This window comes from Protomyctophum parallelum (genome assembly GCF_964188405.1).
Source record: "Protomyctophum parallelum genome assembly, chromosome: 1".
NCBI lineage: Eukaryota > Metazoa > Chordata > Actinopteri > Myctophiformes > Myctophidae > Protomyctophum > Protomyctophum parallelum.
Genome location: NC_139697.1, coordinates 72250704 through 72266614, shown reverse-complemented (window position 1 = coordinate 72266614; position 15911 = coordinate 72250704). Strand labels below are relative to the sequence as shown.

Sequence of the window (15911 nt, the reverse complement as noted above, 5' to 3'; positions counted from 1 at the left end):
TGTGCATTGACAGTATGATAAATAGCTTTCATTTAGCCAAAGCAAAGTCTGTCAGCTAAGTGATTGCTTGTGGTCCAGGCTCTGTTCAGAGATGTTAAGTGTGTGTGTGTGTGTGTGTGTGTGTGTGTGTGCGTACATGCATGTGTGCGTGCGTGTGCTGAGTGGCTGGCTTGTGTAGTCTCTGTGGATGTATTGTGGTGTGTGTTTCAGCTTAAAGGAACAGAGGAAACCGTTACTTTGCATCAGGAGTGTAAAGGATGATAACACCTTCAAACGTGACCCCACTGCTCACAAAATGAACCCAGGTTCGAAGCCTCCACCTCCACCTTCCTCTGGTGTTCCTGGGCACGACCCACAGCGCCGTCATCACTCTACCACCTAGTCAGGTCCACCTCTGACGAGCTGCCTGGGTGTGGCACTGCACACCTGTTCCCATTCTATACCAGAGTCTTCATAAACCCTGCCTTCTCCTCCACTCCTCGCCAGATCTTCCCATAGAAACGCATAGTTGTAAAAAGTATAGTTGCTCTCTACTCAGTTGCTGTTCGTACTCTTTAGAGCTTTTGTGTTTTAGCTGCAGTGTTAGCTGTGTTGCTAATTTCTTTCTTTCATCCTCCAGACCTGGCTATCTGCAGTGCCACTCCTTGCCTTCGTCACCCCTTTGTTCTGGACTGTTTGTTTGTCTGCCGATCTACAGTACAAGCTCGTCTTCGACTACTCTTTTGGTAAGTATAGCTTTATATTATATCCTCATAGATACCTAATTATACTATATTTTATATATATATTGTATTTATGTATTCATATTATATTTATATATATATATGTATACATTGCCATTATCCTGCTTTATGTGGACATTAAATGTACCTAGCAGTCTTTCTGTCTTTTGAGTGTTTGCATTTGAGTTCAGAACACAACTCAATCTTAACAGCTGACTACTGTACAACATTCAAACACATCAAGTTCAATGTGTTTACCGTCACTGATACTGTGACACGTACTGTGACTTATATATCTTACACTTCAAGCTTCTTAACTGTGTGCAATAAACTATAAATTATGAATAAGATTAAATACATAAGGTCATTACTGATGACTTTCCCATAGACTTTGCCGTCGTGCTGACCACTGGCACGAGCATCAAGACGGCTCTGCTCTTCAACTTCATGTCAGCCTGCTGCTGCTGCTACCTGGGTCTGGAGGTCGCCGGTATGCTGGCCAGCAACAGCTTATCACCCAACTACATCTTAGTTTGTCCTGACAGGGGCCATGTTCCTCTACATTGTACTGTATATTGGCATCGGTATGTTCCCATGAAATTAATGAGGTCAACCAGATAGGCAGGTTGCCAGCGCTTCCTCCTGACATTTTCCATCCAAGAGGCCAGCCTGCTTACAGGCTCCGCTATTATTCTCCTTCTGGATAGTTCATGGGCTAGCGGCACTATAGACACAAGCAGACCAAAACTGGTTTCGACCAGTCTAAATGGGAAGGCCCAAAACAGCATCATCTACAAAGCCCAATTGAATTCAGCATTCATGATTATGTAACAATCTATGTACATTACCCTGGCCAGAGAGTTGATGAGCTCACGTGTGTTTGTTAAATCAATGGTTAAATAGTTAAGAGTTCCCTGCGTGTTTTATTACAGACTTGTATAGTCACATAATAAAGTGACTTAATTAAATCAGGGTTTGGAGCTGTTTTGCCATGAATGCATCACAACTGATGCATCATCACAAACAGCTGGGTGCCTTAAAAAAAGAAGAAAATGCCCTTGCCTCTCAGATGACTCCACCACTGGTCTATTTATAGGTTTTGTTTATTTTTTGGCTTTCTTAATTAAAACACCACCAGTGTTCATTATTTGTCATTGCCAAAACCTTGTCATTATACAGTCCAGAACACATACTACAAACTACTGGCACAAAACTTGAAGCAGACAATTGTCTAGAGTCATTGTAACTGTAGCATAAAGATGTCCATTCAATGGAACCAGGGGCACTAATTAGAAGTAATCAGAAAGGGTGTCCACTGACTTTTGGTCATATATATAAACATACAGTACACAGACAGGTGACAAAAAAACAATATAAAGTGTCTTATTAAAGGTGTTGGGCCACCACAAGAACCTCCAGAATCGTTTTCAAAGTGCATGGGACAGATTGTACAAGTCTTTGAGCTCTACGAGAGGGATGGAACACCATTCTAACAAAAGTGATTCCCTCATTTGGTATTTTGATGAAGGTGGTGGAGAGTGCTGTCTAACACAGGAGTCCAAGTGGGATGCGACCGGGTGACCGTGTGAAGGTCATACTGTAGCATATTATTATTCACAACATCTTCATACTCATCAAACCTTTCTGTGACCCCTTGTGCCCTGTAGACAGGATAGGAGCATTGTCATCCTGGAAGAGACCGATCCCAACAGGATAAAACAATTATAAAGGTGATCACACAGAATAACTCTGTAGTGATTAGCAGTGACCCCTGGTCACCAGTGGCCACAAACCATGCCTCTCTGAAGGGGCCAAGCATTCAGAACTGTACCATTGTCTCGGTGTATGCTACTTGTTGAAATATGGTGAAGGATGATGACTCATCTGACCCTATCACGTTTCTGCACATTTCTGCAGACAAGTGCGTAATAATGATTTTTTTTGCACCACTGAACACTCAAATGTGCCTCGGCCGGATGAAGATCTCTATACTGTAGGTCTAAACAGGTTGGCCTTGTCATAATAAAAGAGGATTCCTCCTTTGAACAATTGAGTGCCCGCGGATCCTCTGTTTCTGTCTCAAATGTGTATTTATCTTTGTACTGTAACCCCAACTATAACATTTCTCTATGACAGTTTTTCCTTATCCCACTAATGCACAAGCACCCCGGTCATCGAATGTACACTTTCAACCAGAAGCTGCTGCCTTCCACGCTGAAATAATGAACCCTCTTTCACACTCACTCAGATGCTGATTTTCTTAGCACTTTAATATAAAATGTGTGTAAACTTGGCCTGCTCAGCCTTTTTATACAAGTCACAGAGCACGATATTGTATCATGCATTACACCTGTATAAGGGTGTAATGCATCGGTGGACACACGAACCCTAAATCATAGTTGCCTGTTCTGCAGCTCCAGCGCTGTATCAGAAATACAAGCTCGCAGTCCCCATATGACATGATATTAAAAGCTGTGGTATGCAGTCCCCATATGACATGATATTAAAAGCTGTGGTATGCAAGGGAGCCAACTCTGCAACATCCTGCTGTTGAAAACATCAGAGAATAGGCTGTCTCAACTCTAATCAAGATAATGGCCATACGCCCAGTGGAGTGAATGGACATGACCTGATCTGAGCCAGCTTGTTAAGTGGCAATGAGCGTGTGTGTGCACGTGTGTGCGTGCGACGGGCGTGCGACGGGTGTGCGTGCGTGCGTGTGAGCAAGAGAGAGAGAGAGAGAGAGAATATAGTAATTGGTCTGTCTAATGTATTACGCTCTTTCAGGGTCAAATTAAAGCGGTAAAGACAATAAAACTATATAAAAGTGAAGAACACTGTCACTACCTTGACAGTAGGCTGAAATAATTGCTTACTCTTGGTTCATTAAAGACCTAGTGCCATGGTTTTTTAATTGTCTAGAGACAAAAATGTTCAAGAGCACCTGAAGTGCACCTGAAATGTGCGAGAATGTTATTTCTTTCTTATTATTTCAAACAACCCACCTTTCTGGCGAACGGCCACACAGGTCTACTGGGGCCCTTTAAAAAAAGCTCTATCCTTTGCTGTGTCTTAATAACGTATTGCTCTTGATTGCATTTACTCAATTGATTGAATGGACATGAGCATGAGAAAAGCGCCTTCATTGTAAATTGTAAATATTTTATGAGTGTGCAGTGAAAGGCCCCATACAGTACACAGAGGGACCATTTCCATAAAATCTAATCTGGCTCCTCTTTGTTTACACTGCACTAAACGGGAATTTTTTTTTTAAGGGGAACAACAGACATCCCTAATTCCCAATCTGGGGCTAGAATTACAGAATCCTGTCGAATCTGGGTTATTTAACCCACAGTATATGTTATATATCATTATACACACAGAATCTGACTATAAACATTTCTGACGGGCCTTTTTTCACGTGGCCTTTGGTTAAACTGCCAGATTAATTCCCGCTGCGTTTAGCATCTGCCACGTCTTTTCATTCTATAGTCTTATTTTGAAGGCGAAAACCTGATCCGGAGTAAACCGGAAGTAAATTCTGGCTATATATCATGTCCCGCGATCGTCTTAATTCACCCAAAACATAAATGTTGTAACCGCGATCATCAACGCTTTAGTTATGAGCCGTGAATAAAGCACAATAAAAACACAATTAATCTGGGAAAAGAATACTGGAGGTGGACGGCTGGCTGATTTTGACTGGCCTTCCCTGCTTGGCACTCGGCATCAAGAGTTGGATTGCAGGTAAGTGCCTGCGAAGTGTGAAATATACTAGCATCAAGTCCAGGCTACTTGTGCATCAAGCTGCCTCACACTACAGAAAAAGGAGATACTGGACCTATGGGCCACATGGCCATTGGTTCCCACGCCATTTTGCTCTCACGTCATATTTGTGGGTTGGGAAGAATTAAATTAATAGCAAAATGGCTGCTGTGTGAATACGGCAAATTATTTGCCCTTTGTGGATACGTGGTGCTGCTGGTAGTTGAGGTGTCTGCAGTTTGAGCCTGGCCACAGAGTACTGATTGCAAAGCATGTTGTGCTCTGTTAAAGCAGTGATTCTGAACACCTCCCTGAGACATTATTTAGAAACGGTGCACTAACCTCAGCACTGATGAGTCCATGGGGTCGATTTAGGACTTCTATTTTACTTACTTCTATATTACTAATCTAATTACAGTATTATGATCTGGGGGCGTGTAGTATGTCATATTGCAATTTTGGGCATGTTAAGAAGCGCTTTTGACACCCCGCGGAGTGCGCAAAACGGCCTTGAATTAGTCATGGGTGTGTTTAAGGCGTGTTTGAGACGTACCCAATCAACATGTCCGTACTATTCTCTTTACCAGTCAGCTGATGTCACATACGGAATGCGCACTTTGGGGATCGTGGTATGACATTTCTTCAGGCTGGCACCATAGAAGACATGACATGCCTTTGTCACATTTGGGTTAATTATTCCTATTGCACTGCATGCTGTCACCTTTATGCCTCAAAAGAACAGACCCACCTTTCAGATCGGAATGGAATTGCGAGTAGATAGCAGCATATTGGCAAATTGGAAATCCATGCGTAATTAATTAATTCGATAACGATAGAACCATGTACCATACAGCGAATGAAAGCAAGATTCCTAAGGAATATGGAGATTTTTACATTTAATAAAACGGTTGAGAAATGAGAGAACCATGAGTGTTTATAGGCTAATATCAACGTTTTTTTATGAAAGACCAAACGGGCTGTGAACTTGAAGAGCTCAATCACCATCCCGACACGGAAGAAATATAGCCTAGTGCATGCATGTATATGCACTGTTGCACTTGCACACAGTAGCCTACACACGCTCTTTATTTGTTTCTATTGAAAAACACCAGTAAAATAACGTTTATTATATTTTATTTCATTCAAGTCAAGGAATGAGTTGAATGCGTGCTGTAATGCTGTGGCCCCGATGGTATGGTCTTCGCTGAGTTCGCTCGTAGCATTTTATTGAAGAAGACTTGAATCGGGTGTGATACAGCATATGAAAGCACATTTCCCACGGATTATGGAGATGTTTTTATTTATTTTTAAGGTTGAGAAATGAAAGAATTATGGCCGTTTCTAATCTCAACATTTTTTTTAAATAGACGCAAAACTGCCATGTCTCATAGAAACAAGTAAATGGGTCTATAAAAATAAGCGCATATAACAGGGGTCTGTAACCTATTTTAAATGAAGTGCCATGTTTTTATTTTCTAAATAGTGAGTCTGCCATATCCAGATTAATTTGAATGACACCACATTAAAATAAAAAAACATATTTTGATTGTCCACAAATATAAAGTTCTTCCTTCTTTTTAAATATGTTCTTGCACATTGTTATAATGATCATTATATATCCCCCTGCAGTCAGAGTTCATAGTTTTAATGAATGAATGTGATGCATTGTGAGCTGGTATAGATCTGCTATTTTCAAAAGTAATCTTTTTATTTAATTTTTGGATTAGCTGTCCTTAGTTGGGCAAATGCATTCATCTGGGGATCCTTGACATGGGAATGTGCTTGTTTTGCACTGGTTTAAACAACATTAGGAGAAAAGCCCAAATAACCACTTTAGAAACAAGAAAAGCAATCACACAGAAAGCAACTTTACAGAAAAATAAGCCGCTTATAATAAACAGACATGGCAACACTCTACCAGCCTCCCAGAGGCGCTCAAGTGTCAAATCAAACAGTGCTTTTTGCGTTTATGAGGTGGTCAGACCCACGTCTAATCGTTATGCGCTGAGTGTCTTTAGGTCAAGGGGCTTAATAGCAAATTGCGCAAAGCGAGAATAATTAACATATGGACACTCCCACAATGCTAAAATATTCAGGGACGCGGTATGCCAAATGTGTGTGCGTTCAACACGGGCCGAGTGCGTTCAACACGGGCCGATATGCCTTTCATAATACGAATGTGCGCAGAGCGAGGCCAATTTATGTATCACGACCTGGTAAACCGCACCTTCAAAATCGACCTGCATGAGTCCATGAGGTCTTCCACTGCTGGCCTGCTAGCTTTGCCTAAAAAAATGGCAACAAAAAATATGGGGAAGCAGCTTTTTGCTTCTACGGGCCGTCGGCATGGAACAAGCTCCCACTGTACCTTCGTCAGGCAGCCTCTGTAGACATTTTTAAAGCTCAGCTCAAGACCCACCTCTACAACATTGCTTTTAAGTGATCTTTTATTTTTTGTTATTCACTGCTTGTTTTTAAATGTCATTGCCTTGCTTTATCTTTGTACCACTGCCTTCTCCTGATTGTCTCCACCAGGCCGAAGGCATGTGGGGAGAGTATGTTTTGCACTCCGTCCGTCCGTGTGTCCGTCCGTGTGTCCGTCCGTCCGTCCGTCCGTGAGCAGCTAATCTCGGCCACCGTTAACCCGGTCGATGCCACATTTTGCACACACACTCCCTGGATGCCAACGATGAACCTCTGCCCCAAACTTTCCAGAACGGCCTGTTATAGCGCCACCAGGAGGCCGCTTTGTGCAAAACAAGTTTTTGCACAGTACACCTACAGATTTTGTCCAAACATCACGCAAATTGGTACACAGTCTCTCTAGAGCCATTCAACGAAACCGGTCTTTCAGATTTCTCACACTCCATCCTGATTGGTTAAGATTGGCTTCCAAAGTTCACAGGAGTGCTCAGTTTCAAACAAAATGCTGCAAATCATGAACACATCGCGTGATTTCCGTGAAATTGTGCACCCACATTCCCACTAGGCCGAGGACGAAATGCCACATGAACATTTTCAACTCAGACTCAAGGTGGCGCTATAACTGGCCGAAAAGTGTTTTTACCTCTAACTGCACGGATCTGTGGATAACTTTGTATGCCAACTCCCTAGAGGCCAAGGAAAAACCTTTGCCTGGAATTTTTCACATCTGCTCTTTATAGCGCCACCAGGAGGCCGACATATGTAAAACACTTTTTCTATTATTACTCCTTCAGATTTTATCCAAATTTCACGCAAATCGGTATACACTATCTCCATAGTCATGTGATCAACACGGAGCGCCACCATTTCCCATCTTCCATCCTGATTGGCTAAGATTGGCTTCCAAAGCTCACACGATTCGTCCATTTCGAAAAAAGGCCACAAATCACAAACACAGCGTGCAATTTCCGTTACATTATACACGCACATTTTCACTAGGCCGAGGACGACATGCCACAATTTTTTCCTCAAAATCAGCCTCACGGTGGCGCTATAACAGGCCAATTCCTGTTTTTAGCTATAACTGCATCGATCTGTATACAACTTATGTATGCACACATGGAAAAACATTGTACCTGCATCCCTCCAACACGAACCTCCGGCCCAAATCTTCCTCAACAGCCTGTTATAGCGCCACCATGAGGCCACAACCTGACCTGCCCTGGTGGAGACCTGTGCCGATTGGCACTTTGTCTAGTTTGACACTGCGTTATTGTCCTATTGTTTTAACTGCATGCCTGTTTTAATGCTGTTTTGTTTTGCTTTTGTTGTCTCCACCAGGCCGAAGGCATGTGGGGAGAGTATGTTTTGCACTCCGTCCGTCCGTGTGTCCGTCCGTCCGTGTGTGTGTCCGTCCGTCCGTCCGTGTGTCCGTGAGCAGCTAATCTCGGCCACCGTTAACCCGGTCGATGCCAAATTGTGCACACACACTCCCTGGATGCCAACGATGAACCTCTGCCCCAAACTTTCCAGAAGGGCCTGTTATGTCTCCACCAGGCCGAAGGCATGTGGGGAGAGTATGTTTTGCACTCCGTCCGTCCGTGTGTCCGTCCGTCCGTGTGTGTCCGTCCGTCCGTCCGTGTGTCCGTGAGCAGCTAATCTCGGCCACCGTTAACCCGGTCGATGCCAAATTTTGCACACACCCTCCCTGGATGCCAACGATGAACCTCTGCCCCAAACTTTCCAGAACGGCCTGTTATAGCGCCACCAGGAGGCCGCTTTGTGCAAAACAAGTTTTTGCACAGTACACCTACAGATTTTGTCCAAACATCACGCAAATTGGTACACAGTCTCTCTAGAGCCATTCAACGAAACCGGTCTTTCAGATTTCTCACACTCCATCCTGATTGGTTAAGATTGGCTTCCAAAGTTCACAGGAGTGCTCAGTTTCAAACAAAATGCTGCAAATCATGAACACATCGCGTGATTTCCGTGAAATTGTGCACCCACATTCCCACTAGGCCGAGGACGAAATGCCACATGAACAATTTCAACTCAGACTCAAGGTGGCGCTATAACTGGCCGAAAAGTGTTTTTACCTCTAACTGCACGGATCTGTGGATAACTTTGTATGCCAACTCCCTAGAGGCCAAGGAAAAACCTTTGCCTGGAATTTTTCACATCTGCTCTTTATAGCGCCACCAGGAGGCCGACATATGTAAAACACATTTTCTATTATTACTCCTTCAGATTTTATCCAAATTTCACGCAAATCGGTATACACTATCTCCATAGTCATGTGATCAACACGGAGCGGCACCATTTCCCATCTTCCATCCTGATTGGCTAAGATTGGCTTCCAAAGCTCACACGATTCGACCATTTCGAAAAAAGGCCACAAATCACAAACACAGTGTGCAATTTCCGTTAAATTATACACGCACATTTTCACTAGGCCGAGGACGACATGCCACAATTTTTTCCTCAAAATCAGCCTCACGGTGGTGCTATAACAGGCCAATTCCTGTTTTTAGCTATAACTGCATCGATCTGTATACAACTTATGTATGCACACATGGAAAAACATTGTACCTGCATCCCTCCAACACGAACCTCCGGCCCAAATCTTCCTCAACAGCCTGTTATAGCGCCACCATGAGGCCACAACCTGACCTGCCCTGGTGGAGACCTGTGCCGATTGGCACTTTGTCTAGTTTTTATTATCTTTTCTGCTCTGTAAAGCACTTTGAGCTACATTTATGTATGAAAGGTGCTATATAAATAAAGTTTATTATTATTATTAAAGTTTATTATTATTACTTCAGACAGTACTTTACCATGCTAAGGCTATGTTATGAACATGCACATGCACATGATCTCACACAGATGCTTGGCAGCTTGGGGTAGCACTTTTCTGCAAGGATACAAGTTTCAACATAACACAACCTGAAGTGTGATCGTCAGTGCCATGATTTTGTACGAATCAACAAACAATTGCCAGCATATTTTCTGCTCCCAAAGTCTTCCACCCTCCCTGCCTCAGCATGTGCTCAGTGTACCGATTACCTCTATTGCCTGTTAAACACTACAATGTGTCAGAAAACACAGTGGCCCCGGAACCGGTTCCCAATGGTTCGGTTCTTTTTGGTTCTTAGTCCATGAGCCAGAGCTCCAAAATTGGTGGGAAAAACTAGACCTACTGTATATTAAATTGTTTGTAGGATCAATACAAGTAAATGTATACATGATAACCCTTCCACAGTAGTAGCTTTTTCATACATGCGATTATTTTGCATTTTTTCCTACATGATGCCTCATTTGCCTATTTAAAAATGTAATTGTCTTCGTGTAAGTACTCAATTGGGGAAGTTTAATAGTGATAACAATCAAATATAGGTATGGTTTTGCCCACTCAATTCATAATTAACCCATGGCTCCTGTGAATCATATTGAAAACAGTGCAACATCACTGCATGATTAGCTTTTTTCTTTTGCTAACTGGACCCCGATCTTTCATAACAATAATAAGACCTAGTTGACACTTGACACAACATGCACGTGCATTTACGTTCAGTTTTCAGCTTCACCCAGCTGATAGCTGCTCAGGTGGTCAGACTGTGCACTGTACAGTGTACACCAGGGGTACCCAACTGGCGGACCGCGGTCCGCGACCGGACCGCGGACCACCTCTTTGCGGACCACCCAAAAAAAAAAAAAAAAAAAAAAAAAAAAAGGTTACATTTCTCATGTGAAATTGCTGCAAAGGCCCCCAAAATGTCCCCCAAGGGCCTCCAAAATTCTGGCGCGCGCGCAGTGTGGCCTGCCAGGGCGTATAACTCCCGGCCTGATTTGGAGTTCCACTCCGGGCCTGCACTCTGCACCCCATTATTGGTTGTGTGGAAGGCGATCTGATTTGTATAAGCTTGGCTTGACCATACTAAACGGGCATAGAGCCCCGCTCTCCGATGGACGCCGCGCATAGGACCGGACCTCGGTCTTATTCAAAAAATTATTTGTGGACCTTCATCATTTCTAGTTGAGGACCCCTGGTGTACACATCATGCTGTATACGGTATCTTATTGCAATTTTGCATATTCAAAATCCAAAATCACATTAAAACATACCTTATTTTATGTCTTCTATGAATTTCTACTGCGAAATGTGGTAGTGTGTACAACCATTTATGTCAAGTGCATTCATTGCTTTGTCAACGGCCGTAAGCGAAACAATGTTTTGACGTCATGGATGGACACATTTCACAGGAAAAATACAAAAACATACATACATGTTGTGTATTTTTCCCCATACTGATACGTATATGAGTTTCCCGTACTGACGTACTGTCATCAGCCTCAGGATTCCAAATGGCTCTCTTTCACAGCAGCACAACAAATAGATTTTGGTGTATCGTTTTTTTTATAATGACTTGTTTGCATGTTCATTGTATAATTATTGATGTTTTATAATGTTATATGTTGCTTATAAGAGCTTATTTTATGCATATCGGTCAGAACATTAGTCTGGCATCAGTCAGACTGTAGAATTTAGCAGCAAAAGCCATCATTGTTAGTCCTAAACAAACATCAAAGCTTTCCAGTGTGTTCTCTGTCTCTTTTGGTGAAACGGCTGCTGTTCTAAAATACCAGCTTGACCTTTCTCTGTCCGACTGGACCTTTCTCTGTCCGACTGGAACTAATGTTGGTCACAATAATGTGAGACTTGTGGCTAAAAGAGCAAGCACACATAATGTACACGCACACACACACACACACACACACACACACACACACACACACACACTGTACACACGCACGCACGCACGCACACCCACACGTACACTCACATGCACACTCACACTCACACTCATACACCCACACACTACAAGCAAAACATGCATTTAATCAAACACACGCATGCATAATGCATGTGTGTACAGTCTATGGTATTTACACATACAGACATGACATACACAGTAAAATCCGTGGTGTTCAATTATCCATTCGTAAATCCAAGGGTGTACAAATGTAACCAAATGGACCTCTAAGGTTTAATGAATACTCAGGATTGTACTGTGTATTCCCAGGTAGACATCTGGGAATCTGCAATCCGTAATTAATTTGAATGAATAAAACGTTATTAATGTGTATGGTAGAGTATATGTTGATAAAATATAACTAACACAATTGCAGTGGAGGCCCTATTGTGTGTAGACCCTGATGTTGTTGAGTAGGACACATTGTCTACTGGTTGACAAATAGGTACAGCCAGAAGCTCACTAGGCACACTATCTCCCCCTGGACAGGCAGGGATTAGCTGCTGTTTGGTCTCTCGCATCATGGGAGATCCAGGTTCACGGTAGGATAAAAAAAGGTACATAAAGGTTGTGAATTGCAGCATTGAACTCTCTCCTCCTTTCTCGTCTCACTCTTTCAGAGACAAACACGGAATCCCAAAGCACAGCAAAGGCCCTTCATCCCCAGACACACTCCCCATCCATTACAGCCCACAGCACACATTTAATAGCTTCTAAGTGAGAAGCTATTTAATCTGGCCACAAGCAGGCAAGACTTGGAGCGGCTCAGACTTGTCCTCTCCAGAGAGCAACTACAGCATATTCATATTTCAGACCACAGGACATTTCTTGTAGCTTCAACACATGTTTAGGCCTACAGTTTGTCCTTTTTATGGCATAGCTCTGTGGAGGGGAAGTGGGGAATCTGTCTGTCTGTCTGTCTGTCTGTCTGCCTGTCTGTCTGTCTGTCTGTCTGTCTGTCTGTCTGTCTGCCTGTCTGTCTGTCTGTCTGCCTGTCTGTCTGTCTGTCTGCCTGTCTCAGCCTGTCTGTCTGACTATTTTTCGAAATATCTCAATTTAAATTAAATGTTATAATGGATGAATGGCAGCTGGATTGGGGTGAAAAACCTTGCCAAATATGGAGTTATGTGTCATAGGCTATTACTGGACACGTGGAAGCCAAGATCCATATGGGAGCCCCAATGGTAATTTGACTGTCTTGTTTTCTAAAAAAAATAGATAGATATCTTGAAATGTAACATGATTATCCAGCAGTAGGAAGACTAACCATGCATGCATTCACGAGTTCTAAAGTAAATAACACATATTAGATATGTTTAAATCAGACACGACGACTACTGATTATTTAATTGCTCAAATTAAAATTGATTAATATGGTTATAGGGTTTTACCCAACACTGATTGGAGCCAATCGCTGATATGATGATCCAGAATGAGGAAGCACTTGACTTAAAATATGCTCTGCTCTTAGTGCTGCTGAGTCAACACACATAGTGGGCTAAATGCATAGACTGTAAAAAATATGGACAAAGTGTTCCCCGGGTCTAACATGGACGTAAAATGAAGCCTGTTATTCCTGCACTGTAAGTCGCCATCTTTCTAGATCCGTTTTGGCCCAGCTGGCCATTGGCTGGCTCCGTTTTGGCCCAGCTGGCCATTGGCTGGCCCAGACAACGAGGCGGGACTTCCCCCCTTCTTCTCCGTTGGTTTTTATTTTGACTCGAGTGGGAGGGGAATCCCGATCATAGACTCTAACGGTAGCCACGCCCCTCAGAACATACGCGACTTTATGGTCATTTTTTTAATTAATGGGACCATCATTTTCCAAAAAGAATATTATGACATTAGAAATGAGACTTTAAACTAGTGACTGGAAGCAGAAAGTATTCATGACCATGTTTATTAAGGTAATACAATCTAGGTGAAGTTGGGCCCAAATACATGGACTTCTATGGGGCTATGGGTTTTTCTGGGTCCAATGACAGCGCCACAACAGGCCATTATATGAACTACGATTTCCTGTGGCTTCACAAAATATCTGTCTGACTGCCCCCCTGGCTAAATGCAGCAGACCTTAGCTTAAGCATTCAGAACAACAGGTGCGGTCGGACAGGGTCAAGGGTTGTGAGGTCTCCATTGGCAGGTCAATGGCATTTCTCAAGGGAATCGACGGGACCCCGCTAGAATATCTGTCACTCACGACCCACATTTCGGGCCACGACCCCCTGGTTGAAGAACACCTGTCATGGCTGTAGTCTAAATTAAACCAAAAATACGATTGTATTTACTGCACCATTTTAAACCATCAGCCAAGGTTCCAAAGCGCTTCGCAATACTGTAAAAACAAGAGCAACACGAAGATGAAAGCACTAAAATGTCCTTAAAATAGATTGAGAGCGACCTTTGCTTGCGTAGATAGTATTTTAAATATAGCACTTCATGTAGACTTAGATAGTATTTTAAACAGACTTATAGCATGTTACGTAGACAGCACTAGAATTGCATTTTATGTAGTCATAGCACTTTATAGTACACATGTATAATATATAATATAGTATAGTATGTATAGTTTACATAGATACTCCACTGTTACGTTCTTAGCTTATGCATGTTTCATGATAACTACTTTTTATATATGTGATGTATGCCATGCTTTTTGTTATTGCTTAATGTAAGTCGCTCTGGATTAAGAGCTTCTGCTAAATGCCTAAATTGTAAATTGTAACTGATCTACAAGCTCTACAACACTTTTTTTTGTTTGACCCATATGCCCCAAAAACAGGGATTCAAGGTTTAAAGTGGTTATACTGTAAAAAAAAAAAAAAAAAACTTCAAACTAGTCTGACATTTTATGTCCCCCACAGCATCGGTCAGCTCAGTCAGTCTCCAGCGAACCAGCTGTCTCGCTGCGGAGACTGTGGTAGGGAACCCTGAGACCCCTGGGCAGTCTGGGTAGTGACCTCTGACATGCTAGAGCGATTCTGGCAGATGGAAATATACCCTCTATAGCAGCGTTTGTCCAGCAGTGAGTTGGCCAGGGCCCACACCTGGGTCACAAAATGTTCTGACAGGCACAGGACAGAAATACATTACGGTGTGATTTGACACATTGGGTCTTCCTTTTTTTTCTCCCTGGCCTGTTTGAGTTTGACTGTGTGTGTAAATCCTGGCCCTGCTGAATAGTTTTGAAATGTTGTTTTTATATACTCCAGTTGAATAATTTGTTTGCTTCTTTTTACTTTTCCTGTTCTTGTTCCTGTTTGTTTTTAATTTGACCTTGTACCACACTTTGGTCCACCTTGGTGGTTCTGGTTGTAAATGTGCTTTATAAAATACAGTTGAGTTCTGGCTTCGCAATCTTCCTAGTGTCGAGAAAACATTGATCTACAGTACAAAGGCCTGTCACAATCATTACATAATTGCCTAACCAATTACTTGCATAATGGTCATAATAATCAATAATTTCCATGTTATGTATATTATTTTCAAAAATAAATAGAAAATAGTGGAAATAGCAGATCTACAACTTCCAAATGTGTTTGAGCTTGTGTATTTTTAAGAATAAAGCAATTCAATATGTGTTACTTGTCATATATGCCCTGTGCACCATTTGTTTATGAAGCCTAAACAGCCCTACAGAAATGAAACTTTTATTCATAATGTTCCAATAATGTTCAACAACAGAAACACAAATAAGATCGTTAACCGAAATTCACTGAGCAACAATTAATCGCCAATTTCAATTCCGTGACTGCCTTTGTTCCACAGTGTGAACAGTGTGAAAACTGAATGCACAGTTATACCCTTGCAATAAGTCTGTAATGCCTTGTGTGTTCTGGCTCTGTCTAGAGTTCTACGGTATATAATTTGTTTTTCTCTGATGATTATCCGTCTGTCTGTGCAAAATGCAGCAGGGTATGAAAGTAATGAGTGCATTCAGGCAGCTCGAATTAGCATTTAGTGCCAGAGAGAACAGCAAAACAGCTGAAAATGTCCTTGTTATTATTTTTGCCACAATAGATATAAATGTAACACAATAGATATGAATGTAACACAATTAGCGTAACGGGAAATATTCCTAAACTATTCTGGGTTGGAACCAGGGGGGGCAGTCAGACAGATATTTTGTGAAGCCACTAAGGAAATCGGGATTTCCTGAAAGTTCATATAATGGCCTGTTGTGGCG

General features: G+C 42.3%; 2 protein-coding genes across 2 annotated transcripts in view; one reads left to right on the top strand and one right to left on the bottom strand.

Annotated features, from left to right (window-relative positions):
* Positions 1–15911, top strand: part of ubtd2 (ubiquitin domain containing 2) — a 393205-nt gene that overhangs the window by 265009 nt on the left and 112285 nt on the right. The gene's annotated exons all lie outside the window — the stretch shown is intronic.
* The window catches only part of LOC310870246 (actin-binding LIM protein 3-like), an 81967-nt gene that overhangs the window by 52283 nt on the left and 13773 nt on the right, over positions 1–15911 (bottom strand). The window lies entirely within an intron of this gene.